We start from the raw sequence: 16,013 nt of genomic DNA on the forward strand, positions 1-16,013 counted from the left end.
CCAAGTTGGATGCTTAGCTGACTGAGCCACTCAGGGGCCCCGAGAATTCACTTTTAAAACAGGAATACTAATTTTTAGCTTACAAGCTTACAGAGGTTTCATGGGGTAAACATCATAATGCATATAAAGCGCCTATCAGAGGAGGTGGATGGGGGGATGGGAATAAATAAATAAATAAATAAATAAATAAATAAAATGCCTATCACAGAGATTAGCCCTAAATTTTTAGTAGCCTCCCCCCACCCCACATATATTATTTAAATGAAGAGTTCAGCTTCAGCATTTCTATAATTGTCTCCATTAATTTTTATCTAGTGTTATTTTAAAATAATTAAATAATTTAAATTTAAAATAATTTCATAAATGCAGCCAGATTCTAATTGGCAGTACTTTGGGTGGCGAATGAGGCAGCAATTGAGCTGTTAAAAATTCAAGAGACAATATAGGAATGCCGGAACATGAAGGTCAAGAGCCAGGCCCCAATCCTTCCACACATTCATTACCAGTCACAGCCTCTGCCGTTAGAAATGATCTGCCAGGGCTGAGAGGTGTCCAGGGGAAGGAGAACAGGAAAAATGGATTCACAGTGTTTCTAAAAGGCCCGGAGAAAAGAAAAACAGCTAAGGAGATAGGGATTTGTTTTGCCAGGATTCTATAAAAAAGAAGAGCACATAAATTACACCAAGAGACTGTGACTAGAAATAAATATTGGTATATCTCAGCCCTCTGCTCCCAATCTTTGGAATCCTTTTTGTGGTTTTCCGCAGAGAGAACAAAAGGCACGTCCTCTCACCAGCACACCTTCCATCCCTGGACAGCACTTATGCCTCAGCCCTCCCTCCTTCCCCATGCTGTTGAACGAACCATGTAGAACAAGCGATAAAGTAAACTTGAGACCCAACTTTAATTCTCTACCTGAAAGCCAGACAGTCAACTCTGCTCACCTGATCACTCCTTGCAACTGTGTCCCTCAAAACTAATCAGGGCACATCCTACAAAGAAGGGGAAAACGGAAGGGTCTCCCTAATCGAGAAACTCTAAAACTTAACTGAAGTCCCCAAACCCTACAAGTTATTTGGAGAGTCTTCCTCATTCTTTAATTCCCCTGCTGTCTCCACATTCCACGCCTAATGAGAGAGGGAAGGTTGAAAGAAAAGCAGTTTGGAGCACTTGGGTGGCTTAGTCAGTTAAGCGCCCAACTTCAGCTCAGGTCGTGATCTCACAGTAGGTGAGTTCAAGCCCCGCATCGGGCTCTGCACTGGTAGTGAGCAGCCTGCTTGGGATTCTCACTTTCTCTCCCTCTCTCTCTGCCCCTCCCTGACTCGTGCATGTGCTCTCCCTCTCTCTCTCTCAAAACAAACTTAAAAAGAAGAAAAGCAGTTTGCTCATTTTTCCATCTTAATTTTCATACTGTCTCATTTTTTTTTTAGTTTATTTATTTAAGTAATTTCTACACCCAACTTGGGGCTCGAACTCACGACCCCAAGATCAAGTGCCATATGTTCCCCCAACTGAGCCAGCCAGGCACCCCTGTTGTTAGTGGTTTTGTTGTGTAGTATTCTATTGCGTGACTATAACACAATTTATTCTTCCCCAGCGATGAATAATTGTTTTCATTATTTGGCTGTTTAAGTAAATCTGCCTTGAGATCTCACTATGCATTTTTTTTAAGATATTATTTTTAAGTAATCTCTCCACCCAACATGAGGCTTGAATTTACAACCCCGAACTGGGTCGCGTGCTCTACGGACAGCCAGCCAGGCGCCCCTCCCACTGTGCATTCTTCATTTCTTCCAGGCCCCTCCCTGTGGAAATGTGGTGAATAGAATTGTGGAGAGGGCCTCCACACATCCAGTTAGTCTTGCCTCATGTTAGTTCTTCAGCTTACTTGGGCACCAGAATTCAAAGGAAGATAAAAATCCTTTGTTGCCCAAATTTGAGAGAGAGAGGGGGAGAGACAGAGACAGACAGACAGAAAGAGAGGGAGGGAGGGAGGGAGGTGGGAGGATAGAAGGAGGGAAGGGAGACAAGGGAAGAAGGGAGGAAATGTATAGGCATGATCTTTAACTCATAATTCTCATTTTATAGAGGTATCTGATCATCTTAATTTCTAAGAGCTAAATAAGTAATGCTTACATGATACATGATTCTTTACTTCACTCTTGGAAATACTCCATGTCCTCTGGAAATATTTAAAGAGCTTTGTCATATCCCTTTAAGAAGTGATAAAATCTGGGGCGGCTGGGTGACTCAGTCGGTTGAGTCGGTCTGACTTCAGCTTAGGTCATGATCTCACAATTCGTGGGTTCGAGTCCCGCATCAGGCTCTGTGCTGACCACTCAGAGCCTGGAGCCTGCTTCGGATTCTGTGTCTCCCTCTCTCTCTGCCCTCCACCACTCGTGCTATGTCTCTTAAAAATGAACATGTTAAAAAATTGTTTAAAAAAAGGAAGTGATAAAATCACAGTGTCAAGTGCAAGCTTCAGGGCCAACTTCACTAGGAAGTTCAGTTGACTGAGTATTTTTCCTAAAAGTTTTTTTTTTTTTAACTTTATGAAGAATCCAAACTCTTGAACAAATCCCAGGGAGGCTGAGGCAAGCAATGAAATGCATTTTTAAATATACCGTTTTGAGCATTGTTGCCAGCAGTCTTCATTGCTGACTCTTATCCTTGATGCCTTATTCCACTTCCCCTAGATGTTTCCACTTTCGCTGTTACTTAATTTGCTTCCTCAAATGTGGAAAGTCATGAGACACTGAAGTTTGTTCCTTTAAGCCCTAGAATCTACATTAATAAATTATCTAGACAATTTCCTAACCTATCCCTGTTTTAAAATTTTGATATACAGATCATCTAAGAAACTGGTCAATTAAAGTAATCAGTCCATGGTAATTAGCAAATTATTTGCTCCACAGTTTATTATAGAGATTTTAATTTCTATCGTTAAGACTAAAAGTTTTTTAGAGATGCCTGGCTGGCTCAGTTGGTGGAGCGTGTGACTCTTAATCTCAAAGTCATGAGTTTGAGCCCCACATTAGGTGTAGAGGTTACTTAAAAATAAAAAAAATTAAAAAAAAATTGTAATATTTATTTTTGAGCGAGACAGAGGGTCTGAAGCGCGCTCTGCACTGACTGACCCTGATGTGGGACTCACACTCATAAACCACCAGATCATGACCTGAGCCGAAGTTGGATGCTTAACTGACTGAGCCACCCAGGCACCCAAAATACAAAAAAAAATTTTTAAGTAAAATCTTAAAAAAAAAGAATAATTTTCTTTTATTGTATGTTTGTTGTTCATTTGGGGAATGTTGACTTATTTTTAATTGTGTTCTTGTTTAGTCATGGGGAAATATACACATTCTTTATAACATCATCGATTAATATTTGAAATCAGGTTATAATCATTTTCTTTTTTAAAAAGAAAATTTTATTTATTTATTTATGAGAGAGAGAGAGAAAGAGAGAGGCGGATAAAAAATCCTAACCAGGCTCCACTCAGCACAGAGCCTGACGTGGGGCTTGAACCCATTAACCGTGAGACCACGACCCGAGCTGAAATCAGGAGTTGAACGCTTAACTGACTGAGCCACCCAGGCATCCCTATAATCATTTTCAATTAAGTTTATGCCAAATGAAGTTTGAGGGGCTTCATGATAAATCTCATCTCATAGACCCTCATAAGAGTAACCACTTGGTGTTTATTGTACAATAAATTGCAAATGACATTAAAATAGTGACACATAGCTGTGCAAACATGGCAAGCCAAGTTCTGGACATCAACCCTTTAACCAAAAAGAGTTAATGTAAGAAAAAAATGCAAATGACTTCCCAATTTCCTCTTTTTAGCAATTATAGGTAGAAGTTTAAAGTATGGTTAGAATTTGCCTGTGATTTTTTTTTTTTTTCCTCCTGTAGCATTTAGGGCTAGGATGAGTGAAGCTTCTATGATGAGTGTTTTACCTCACCGCTCATGGGTTGGAAGTAGTTTTATTTAAAGACAGGATGGAAAGTATAGGGGCCAAAGCTGAGAGAGAAAAGATAAATATTTGTGTTGAAGGGCAGTGGCCATAGAAATGCATTAGATAATAAGTATATAAAAGGCTTGGCATTTATTACATTGCTTGGAAGGATATTTTGGAGTCTCCTGAGATTTCTTGAAAACCACATTAGCGTCCATCTGGGAAAGAGTTCTCTGCCCTAACCCACATTCCCAGGCTGACTTTCAGGCTTTCCTTAAAAGGTGCTTTGTATTAAGCTGTCAGGAAATAGCCCTTTGTTAGCCCTTTGGTTCTGGGCTCAAAAAAGGCTGAAGTGATAAATTGTGATTCTATTTTTTTAAAAAAACCACTCTAGCTAGAGATGGTTTTGAATTCCTATGATAGTGTTTAATTTGTTCGAGATTCTTATTCAGCATTTACAATTGGCTCAATGTTAAGGAGAAGGAGAAACCTGTTGATACAGCTCCTTTAAGTGCTGTGGGTTTCAAAACAACTGTAGATAGCACACATTCTTGGGGTGAGGCAGAGGGTGAGCCGAAAGCCTTCCCCATTCATTCAAAGGAGGAGAAAGGGACTGAACTTACCTCCCAGCAGGTGAAGTTAAGCACGTCCTGTAAGTGGATTGATTTGTTACATAAATCAAAGTTCTGTTTGAAGGGACCATAAACAATACTTTGTCACCTGGTACCTTCTGTTTCTCCACCCCACCCTCAAAGCCCCCCAGAGCTCATTGCTGGGGAAATGTTCCCTTCTTGTTGAGAGATGTCTTTCTTCCTCTTTGCTGATTGTTATTTTTTTTCCTCTTTCTTTTTAGCTCAAAAGGAGATTTTTTTTTCCTTTTAGTCACGTCTGTGTCTTTTCTCATACATTACATTGTTTCTCTTTTGCTTTGTTACTAGGCTTGTTTACATCTTAAAAACAAATGTGAGCTTCGTATCAAAACAAAATAAATGCATGCTCTCTAGAATTATAAAGGAATAGTACAGCTGTCCTCAGTGATTATGTTCTTTGAGCATCTAAAATTTTGAAAGTGCTTAGAAATTTCTTTTTAACAAAAGCTATCAAAAAACTCCTTACAGAAACCCATTTTGTGAAGTTTTTGAGTGTTGCTTTTGTGGATGGTTTAGAGAAATGCCTAGTGTGTTTCAGAAGTACCTGTGCATGTGTCAGTGCAGTGAAAGCTCAACAATTTAAAATGTTACACTGATTTTTTTATTTGCAGTTAATTTTGTACATTTATCCAGCGAAGTGCTTTTTTTAATAATATTTTTGCAGAGACAGATAAAAAGCATTACTCAGTGCAACAACTTAACTTGAAAAGGAATAACAGATAAGGGTTGTGGGAGCCCGAGAAAATGGTTGCTGATACTTTGAAAGCTATGCCCTAGGATTGCCATTTAAAATTGTAGAACTGTTGTCAAACTCTTTAGCACTGTAGAGAGACCTTCTAGGGTGTATCTTCACCTGCTGTGAACTTCCCTTTCTCCTTTGTTCTGCCCCTGATCTCTGATCTCCCATCTCAGGGTCCTTCGTATTCAAGGACACTGCTGCTGAACTGCCGGCAGTCTCTGGCTGGAACCATGGACTGCTCTGACTCATCCACACTTTGATCCTGTGAGATCATTTATTCTAGGAGTAATGACATTCATTTTCCAGGAGGCTGGCGGTCTAGGCTACCACAGAAGGGATGAAGGTAAAGGACCCAAAATAGCATTGGTACACGAGCAGGAGCTCGATAACTATTTGTTGGATGAAAGTCTTCAACTGTTTCCTTCATGCCAATGGTATCTGCACCCGACCATGAGGGAGCCAGCTTGCTTTTTCTGTTAGTATTGCAGTTATAATTCTGACTTTTAAAGTACCAAGGGACTTGACATTGCCAAATTTAAGTAAGTAAGCTTGGCCTAATTTACTTAAATAATCATCCCAAGCCCTCCAACGCCTTGTAGCTTTATTTCCAATATACCCTTTAAATTTTGCTTACAGGAGTTGGGAAGGAGGATGGCCGAGCTGGTGGTGCTCCAGGCCCTCTATACCCCCAAATAAGAGCATTGTTACGTGTTGAATTTGGCCACGTGATATTGTTGTCACAGATGCTTTAGCTGCTCAAGAAACATTTTTAAAATAAATACCAAAAATCCACATTAGAAACACTTCTGGTTAAAACAGCCTGAGCTTCAGACAAACTCCACTGATTTCACTATTCCATCTCTAGCAAACCGGGAGGCCCCAGGCATTTGTGGCTTTTTTAATTAAAGTGTAGTTGACACATAATATCACATTGTTTTCCGGTGCACAACATATCAGCTGTGTCTTCCAGCGGCTTCTACCTGTTATCAGTTATTTGTCCTTGCCTGTGGTATACACGAGAAACAAGACACTAGGGTGTCTGCATTCTCTCTGCTACTACCCAATGAGTGACCACTCCTTCAGAAGAAAACAAAGCTCTCTAGAGCAGGACTTCCCCAAATTTATAGTGTATATGACAATCACTGGAGAGGTTGTCACAATGCAGTTCTGATTCTGTAAGTCCAGGGTGGGACCTAGTAATCTGCATTTTTAGCAAGTCACAGGCAATGCAAATGCCACTGGTCTACATTTGTATCACCTACGTAGTTTTTTTTAAGCTGCAAATCCTTGGGGGGCGCCTGGGTGGCTCAGTCGGTTGAGCGTCCGACTTGGGCCCAGGTCGTGATCTCGCGGTCTGTGAGTTCGAGCCCCGCGTCGGGCTCTGGGCTGACAGCTCGGAGCCTGGAGCCTGCTTCCGATTCTGTGTCTCCCTCTCTCTCTGCCTCTGCCCCGCTCACACTCTGTCTCTCTCTCTCTGTCTCTCAAAAAATAAATAAATGTTCAAAAACATTTGAAAAAAAAAAAACCCTGCAAATCCTTGGGTTTCACCTCTATATCATCCTCCTACACCCTTCCCCAACCCCATTCCAGGTTTCTCATCGAATTGGCCTTGAGTTTTGGCCTAAGCATGGAGACTTTTTTAAGCTCCCAAGTGATGCTAATACTCAGCCAAGTTTAAGAAACTCCAGATCTGGTTTTTCATCAGTTTCTACTTGGAAATCCATTTACTTACATGTATCAACTTTCTGGTCCTGGTCCCTGTAGGCATTTGTTTTCCTTCCTTCCATCCTCCCTCCCTTTCTTTCTTTCTTTCTTTCTTTCTTTCTTTCTTTCTTTCTTCCTTTTTTCTAAAGTTTACTTATTTTGAGAGAGAGAGAAAGAGCGAGATTGGGTGAAGGGCAGAGAAAGAGAGGGAGAGAGAGAATCCCAAGCAGGCTCTGCACCGTCAGTGTAGAGCCCAATGTGGGGCTTGAACCCACAAACTGTGAGATCAAGACTTGAGCAGAAATCAAGAGCCTGATGCTAAACTGACTGAGCCACCCAGGCGCCCCAGCATTTGTTTTTCTGAATTAAATGCTCTTCCCTTTCTTGAGGAAATCTTATCAGTCTTTCGAAGTGCTTTTTCAAATACTACTGCCTTTTCACACAGTTAACACATTTAAAAAATTATTTTGGCACTCACCTTGCTCTAAATCCCATGTGACTTTATTTGTAACTCCTAAGGCAATGACAACATTCAGCCTTATAATTATATGTGTATTTATCTAAACCTCCTAGTTGATAAACTACCTGAAGGCAGACATTGTGTCACCTCTTTTATATTTTCCCTGTAGTTTCCCAACCAGTGGTCTCACACAGTGCCCTGAGCATGCATTTCTTCATCCAGCAAGCATTCCCATAGAGCTGGTGTGCCAAGCGGGCCAGGCTCTGGTGAGGCACGCCAAACACGTTCCCTACCCCTTCTAGGAGCTTCACTGTCCAATGAGGGAGACCGATATGCACAAATGATTTACAAAGACAAATGTAAGAGTTCAACCAAGATGAGAGAATCTAAATGACTCCAGATTGGAAAGAAAGTCTTCTTGAGGAAATGATTGAGATCTGAAGAATCTATAAGTAGGTGAAGGTGGGGAATAAGGGTGAAGCGCATTCAAGACAAAGAAAACTGGAGCATTTGCATAATTTTAGAGGTTAATTTGTTTTCAATCAAAATCTTCCTACACTTATCCTCCATGTACCCAGGTCCCCAGTGAGGTACCAACAACTATTAGTTTCTTGTGTATCCTTTTAGTCTCTTTAAGTATGTTCAAGTAAATACATAGTAAACACTGAATTTTCACCTCTGAACAATGCTCCCCCCAGCCTTTATAATTTATTTATTTATTTTCATTTCCTTACTCTTTCGTAAGGGAAAACTTGTTTTTTTAGAGAGACAGGGTGTGAGTGGGAGAGAGGCAGAGAGAGGAGACACAGAATCCGAAGCAGGCTCCAGGCTCTGAGCTGTCAGCACAGAGCCCAATGGGACTCAAACTCACAGACCGTGAGATCATGACCTGAGCTGAAGTTGGACGCTTAACCGACCGAGCCACCCAGGCACCCCTGGGAAAACTTGTTTTAAAGCTGAACAGTATCCTATTACGTAGCTCTTTTAAGTGATATGTCCCCAATAGTTGGCTTGCTTACAGTATTTTACTATTGCAAACAAGGCCACAATGAATAATCTTGAACTTTAGACATTTTTCACATGTGAAAGTATATCCTGGAAGATCATTTTCCAGAAGAGAAACAGCTGAGTCATGAGCATATGCATTTGTAATTTTGAGAGATATTGTGAGATTGCCTTCCATAAGTGTTTTATTTTTTGTTTTAGTATTTTATTTTACATTCTCACTAGAAATATACAAGAGCCCCTTTCTCTATTACATCCTCAATAGTGTGTTATCAACTTTTTGGATATTTGTTTAGATCTACTAGGTACCAATAAAGATATCTTAATAATTTTAGTTTGGATCTCTCTTATGAGTGAAGTTGGACATCTTTTGATATGTTTAAGTTATTTATACATTTTTTATCTCTAAACTTCCTATTATTTTTAAAGATTTTTTTAAATGTTTATTTTTGAGAGAGAGAGAGAGAACACAAGCAGAGAAGGGGCAGAGAGAAAGGAGGACCGAGGATCTGAAGCAGGCTCTGTGCTGACAACAGATAGCGTGATGCGGGACTCAAACTCAAGAACCATGAGACCATGACCTGAACTGAAATCGGCGCTTAATGAACTGAGTCACCCGGTGCCCCTAAAGATTTTACTTTATTTATTTTTTCTTTAATGTTTACTTTTGACAGAGAGAGAAGGAGAGAGAGTGTGTGTGACTGGGTGAGGGGAAGAGAGAGGGAGACACAGAATCCAAAGCAGGCTCGAGGCTCTCAGCTATAAGCACAGAGCCCGATGTGAGGCTCGAACTCAGACTCGAGATCATGACCCGAGCTGAAGTTGGACACTTAACAGACTGAGCCACCCAGGCGCCCCAAGATTTTACTTTAAAGTAATCTCTACACCCACCATGGAACTCGCACAAACCTGAGATCAACAGTCACATGTTCTACTGACTGAGCCAGCCAGGTGCTCCTAAACTTCTTGTATTCATACTCTTTGCCCATTTTTATATTGGGTTGTTGGTAACTTTATTATTGATTTCTAAAAGCTGTTTATGTATTAAAGATTTTATACTTTTTTTGATGTGAGTTACTATTAATTCTCCCAGTCTTTTGTATTTGTTTATAGTGTTGTGAAGTTTTTGTTTGTTAGTTGTTTGTTTTACTTGTTTGTTTTTATCTTATAGTTGATTTTCATTTTGATAGAGTTAACCTTATTAATCTTTTCTATGATTTCAGGATTTTAAGTCATAGTTTGAGTGGCCTAAACCATTCCAAGACTATAAATAAATTCTTCTAGGTTTCATTCTAGAACAGTTGTAGCTCTGCTTTTTTATAGTCAAGTCTTTGATTTTTCATATACACTTGGCATATGATATAAGGTATTCATTTGATTGTTTTTCTATGCCCATTTGCTGTCAAAATGTCATTTATTAAATTTTTTAATCTTTATTTATTTTTGAGAGAGACAGAGACAGACTGTGAGCGGTTTAGGGGTAGAGGGAGAGAGAGGCACAGAATCAGAAGCAGGCTCCAGGCTCTGAGCCATCAGCACAGAGCCCAGTGTGGGGCTCGAACTCACGAGCTGTGAGATCATGACCTGAGCTGAGGTCAGAGACTCAATTGACTGAGCCACTCAGGCACCCCATTTATTTTTTTAAAAATATAACTATGAGAACCTTGAGAAAGGGAAGCAAGACTCAAGTCTGGGAGACCAGTTCTAGGGATAAGCAAGTGAAGGGTTAGGGAAATTAAAATAGTTAATCTCTGTAGCCACATGGATATTACATGACTGCTGCCCTAATCACCACCCTTTCATGGTAGACATGGCCAATCTGACATGATACTTTTAAAAAAAAATTTTTTTTTATTGTTTATTTATTTTTGAGAGAGAGAAACAGAGCGTGAGTAGGGGAGGGGCAGAGAGCAAGGGAGACACAAACTCCAAAGCAGGCTCCAGGCTGTGAGGTGTCAGTACAAAAGCCCAACGTGGGGCTCAAAGCCACTGACCAAGAGATCGTGACCCGAGCTGAGGTCAGATGCTCAACTGACTGAGCCCCCCAAGCACCCCTGACATGATACTTCTCAAAACATTGTTTCAGGCAGCCACTTCCTATTAATCAAAATGGATACATTTGCCATCTCTGGTGTAGGATTTGATTTAGGAAGTATGGGGGAGTAAGAAGTGGCAAGAGAGGTAACTGAAAGGGCAAGTAATGTCAGGGTCTTGAATGCATATTAAGCAATGGAGATAATGTGACTTTTTGGTTTTTTAAGGGCACAAAGTGGCATATGTGTTTCAACAAAGTGAGGTAATGATGGCTTGAAAAAGAGAAACCCAAAGCTACTGTAGTCGTCCAATCTAGGGATGCAGCATATCTGAACTCAGATAGTGAACTAGAGGAGAAGGGGCAAGAGGCAAACCTGGCAGGACATGTAAGTGTTGAATTGCAGGACTTCGAAGAAATTAACTATAGGTAGCAAGAGACAAGATAGACTAAAAAAATGATTAGTTCCTTGAAGTAGGGCATGTAGTGGTTCCGAGACCCAGATGGAGAACTTAGGAGGAGGAACACATTTCGGGACGGAGAGATGATAGTAAAGGGAATGAGTGTGGTCTTGGATTTCTGATATGAATGCTGTATTTGGACTGTTCATGTTTGTCCAGCTCTGGGCTAAAACTATGATGTGCTTAGGAATAAAGAGAAGAGATAGTATTGATTCATACAGAGTAATTACTTGAGGACAGAAGCTGAAAAAATGACCCGTTAGGTCTACGGATTCTCAATATGAAAGATGACTGCCTCAAGTTGTGGGAAAAGATGAATTTGCAAATGGAGGGTGTAATAATGAAAACAACAACAAAAGCTGATACAAGTCTATACAAACTGGAATAGGAAGCATGAGGTGATCTTATGATGATAATTCTGTGTTAGCCTCCACCAGCCAGTCTCAGCATATTATGTCCAAGCTTGGGCTCCAGGTCTTTAGACATTAAAATCCTGGAGAACATTCAAAGAGCAACAAAGATAATTAAAGGGTTAGAAATAATAGCTGAGGCATGAAACTATATTTGAGTTAGCCTGGAGAAAAAAAGAACAAATGGTTACTCCATTCACAGTAGATGAAAGCACCATAGAGATAACTATTTCCTCAAGTTTGGAGCAAGAGAAGAAGGGATTAAATTGTAAATTGATGTGCATGAGATATGGGCCAAAACTTCCTGAGATGAAGGTTAAATAATAGATTAGAGTTAAATATGGTAGTTCAAGTTGTCTGGAGGTTGTGAAATCTCTCTGTGAATCTTTAAAGCATCGAGAGCTAAACGGAAATCCTCCATTTAGCAAGCACTCTGTACTTAAGGATCCAATTCCTTACCCCTGCCAGCAAAAATGCACCGCAGATCTTGTGCGAGTTGCTGCCCCAAGATCCTTATTCTAAAAGGTAATTGCCACCATCGATGCCCCTTTGAAAGCCATGCATTCATTTGATAATTATTTTTTAACAATACACGTGGGACATTATTTTAGGTGCCAAGGATATTGAGTGAACAAAACAGAAGAAATGAATGTACCCACAGTTTATTGAGTATTGTTGTATGTCAGGTACTGAGCAACTACCTGCTTAATTCCAAAGGCCACCTTTTTATTTTTTTTAAGTTTATTTATTTATCTTAAAAGAACGAGAACGAGTGGGGGAGGGGCCGAGAGAGAGAGAAAGACAGAGGATCCAAAGCAGGCCCAGCACTGACAGCAGAGAGCCCAGTGTGGGGCTTGAAGTCATGAACTGCATGATCACTCATCTGACTGAGCCACCCAGGCATCCCCGGAGACTTACTTTAATGAGGGCAACTTTTTAAATTGTTCGCATAAGCAAAATTAGAACATGCATCATTTAGGTGTTTATGTAATAAATGTAGATATGCCATGTATTTTTAAATGTTTAATAACGTGAAATACTTGGAAGACTACTACAAGAAAACACGTTTAGAAATTAGCTGAATTTTTTAAAACCATATTTGGAATTGGAAATTGATTGCTATATGGATTGTGAGTTCTTTGATTTCTTTGAAGATAGTGTTTGATGGAGTTCACTTTCATGGTACCAGACTCAGTGTAGAATTTTGTATCTTTACAGAAGCATCAACCACACCAATTTAGAAGCTACCTATAGACAGGGAGTCACATTCCTTCTGTTATCATTTCCAAATGCTTTGAATCATCCCCATATCACCTTATCCAATTCTCCAGATAGAGGACTTGGCAGTAGCAGAAGGTAGGAATAAGGAGAAAAGGTAAAGGCCAGCATGATTAGGAAAAATCATTTTACTGGTAAAATTTTCACTAATTCAAAAGAGGTTAGAGTGGGAGAGAGAGCCAAAGCATAACAGACTCTTAAAAACTGAGAACAAACTGAGGGTTGGTGGGGGGTGAGAAGGAGGGGAGGGTAGGTGATGGGCATTGAAGAGGGCATCTTTTGGGATGAGCACTGGGTGTTGTATGGAAACTAATTGACACTAAGTTTCATATACAAAAAAGAATAATAATAAAAAATTTTTTTTTTCACTAATTCAGAGCTGTGCGAACTAGCCAGAATAAATTGTAGTAGTTCAAAAGTATGAAGGGATCCAGCATGGGAAGAGAATTTGGCCTGGTAAGATAGATTAATGAGTGGATTTTTTGTAACTGTATAACCAGACAGACTTTGATGACTTTGATGATTTTGGGGGGGTTCCAGAGTATCCCAAAATTAATGGCGTTTTTATAGAACAATTATCTGTGATCATAATAAATCCAATGACCAATTCACCATGCGTAGGAAAATATGCTGGGTGCTTTCCTCTGCCCATGTTTGAGCATGCTGTCTCTCTCTCTCTAAAATATGTAAGATAAAAAAAAAAAATAGGACTTGAGACCCATTTAATAAAAAGATCCACTGTATTCAGTGCTGTTCTGCCAAACTTACACAAGGGCCCATGTTTCCTGACAGGACTGCTTTTGAGTCTACTGTTTTGTCAATAATTTGTGGGGTTTTTTTCATCCTAAGAGTGTGTTGTATATTAACACTTCTGTTTAAGGGGATTTTTTTGTTTGTTTTTTTTTAAGTTCTTATTTATTTATTCATTTAAGTAATCTCTACACCCATTGTGAAGCTCAAACTCACGACCCCAAGGTCAGGAGTTGCATGCTACAATGACTGAGCTAGTCAGGTGCTCTCAAGGTTTCATTTAGAAGTACGTTAGTGATCTTATCAGTTTCTGTAAGAACATACATTCTCCCCAACCCCTGCCACTCCAACCTTGCCCAGTATTTTGTAATTTATTTTAAGTAGATTATTTGTACGAGAAGTAAATGTATCCTTTTGAGGCTAGTATACATTTCTAAACAAAAGAGGCCATACTAAACCAAATATTTACTGTGAAGCAAATAACTGGTACGCTACACATACAACATCCTGAGTAAACTTTATTTTGGCTTTCTATAACCAAAGTTTAAGGCAACCCATTAATTGTAAGATTTGCCTCTCAAACAAAAACTTGGCCCTGAAAAGAGAAACCTGTCTGGCTTTATAAAATGATTTATTTCAAATTTTAAATGGGCCAAAATGAATATACTGTGTCATATACTTTCATTTATATGGTTTTGTTTCTCAGCAACTTACTGTTTCATCCTTTAATAATGGAAGAGACTGATCAGTCGGTTGAGCGTCCGACTTCAGCTCAGGTCACGATCTCGCGGTCCGTGAGTTCGAGCCCCGTGTCAGTCTCTGGGCTGATGGCTCAGAGCCTGGAGCCAGCTTCCGATTCTGTGTCTCCCTCTCTCTCTGCCCCTCCCCCGTTCATGCTCTGTCTCTCTGTGTCTCAAAAATAAATAAACTTAAAAAAAACTTTTTTTTAAATAATGGAAGAGCCTGAAAACATTGTGAGGGTACTTGTAACATTGCTAAAGAATTCCATCAAAGTAATGATGTTTTAGTCATTAATGAAAAATGTAAAACTCAATGGGGTGCTTGGGTGGCTCAGTCAGATAAGCTTCTGACTCTTGATTTCTACTCAGATCACAATCTTATGGTTCATGAGATTGTTAGTGGGATGGAACCCTGAGTAGGGCCCTGCACTGACAGCATGGAACCTGTTTGGGACTCTCTCTCTCTCTCTCTCTGTCTCTCTCTCTCTCTCTCCCTCCCCACACACCCCCAATAAATAAATAAATAATAAATAAATAAATAGTGTAGAACTCAACACACACACACACACACACACACACACACACACACCCTCTTAAGTATATAGAAGATTGGGAAAAATTAGACCAAGGACTCAAAATCTAAAATAATAGCTTTGTCATTTCCTGAAAGTTTATAGTCAGGAAGAAAAGAAAGGAGGAAGATCATTCACCAGTCCAAATCTGGTGACCCCTTCAGTTGTATCCATTCCACTTACTTTTTTTAATTGTTTTTAATGTTTATTTTATTTATTTTGAGAGAGGGACAGATAAAGTGTGAGCAAGGGAAGGGCAGAGATAAAGGGAGAGAGAGAGAATCCCAAGCAGGCTCTGTGTAAGCTGAGCCAAAATCAAGAGTCAGACCCTTAACCGATTGAGCCACCCAAGTGCCCCAACTTGTTTTCATTTATTAAAGATACAAAGTGTGGGGGCACCTGGCTGGCTCAGTTGATAGAGCATGGGATGCTTGATCTCAGGGTCATGAGTTCAAGCCCACATTGGGAGTAGAGTTTACCTAAAAGAATAAAAAAAATTAAATTAAAAATTAAAACAAAAACACAAAGTGTGGCCATTGCCTACCCTGGAGGAGGGAAGAGTGAACCTTCTACTCATAAGTTATCAAACTTTGAAAAGGCAATTTCGAAAGATGCTAATAGCATATATTTGAGAATAGTCACAGTCTTTGTTCAGTAAAGCACTACAGATTTAAAACTTTGTTGACAACTTATGCTGATCAGCCAGTTACATAAAAAGTGCTTCTTCACTATTTTTTTTTTAAGATTTTATTTTTAAGTAATCTATATACCCAACATGGGGCTCAAAGTCACGACCCCGAGATCAAGAACTGCGTGTTCCACTGACTGAGTGAGCTGGGCACCTCCTTCATCACTTTCCATTCCCATCCTCATCCATTTATGAAGCACCTATTGTGTGCAAGGCATTAGGATTACAGATGAGCAAGGAGAATGCATATATAAATAAGAGTTCTGCCCATCCTGCCCATCTTAAGTTTTTTTTTAAGAACTTAAAAAAAATAAGAGTTCAATCCATCCTGGATTGCCCAGTAGACACCAGCAGAGATACAAACAGTTGAAGAAAGCTCTGCAATGATAAACTTATCCAAATTTTTTTTTTAATTTTTAACGTTTATTTATTTTTGAGAGACCTAGATAGAGCACGAGCAGGGGAGGGGCAGAGATAGAAAGGGAGACACAGAATCTGAAGCAGGAGTGTGATGCGGGGCTGAAACTCACAAACTGTGAGATCATGACCTGAGCCGAAGTTG

General features: G+C 39.8%; 1 protein-coding gene across 2 annotated transcripts in view; it reads left to right on the forward strand.

Moving 5' to 3' along the window:
• The window catches only part of SLC39A10 (solute carrier family 39 member 10), a 144,175-nt gene that overhangs the window by 32,938 nt on the left and 95,224 nt on the right, over positions 1–16,013 (forward strand). The window contains exon 1 of one of the 2 annotated variants that reach the window (XM_053215472.1): positions 4,590–4,614. The exons of the other annotated variant lie outside the window; for it this stretch is intronic. The gene's annotated coding sequence lies outside the window, so the exon portion shown is untranslated. Of the gene's footprint in view, positions 1–4,589; positions 4,615–16,013 lie in introns of those variants that run through there. 2 annotated transcript variants of the gene reach the window in all.

The sequence above is a fragment of the Acinonyx jubatus genome, chromosome C1 (assembly GCF_027475565.1).
Source record: "Acinonyx jubatus isolate Ajub_Pintada_27869175 chromosome C1, VMU_Ajub_asm_v1.0, whole genome shotgun sequence".
NCBI lineage: Eukaryota > Metazoa > Chordata > Mammalia > Carnivora > Felidae > Acinonyx > Acinonyx jubatus.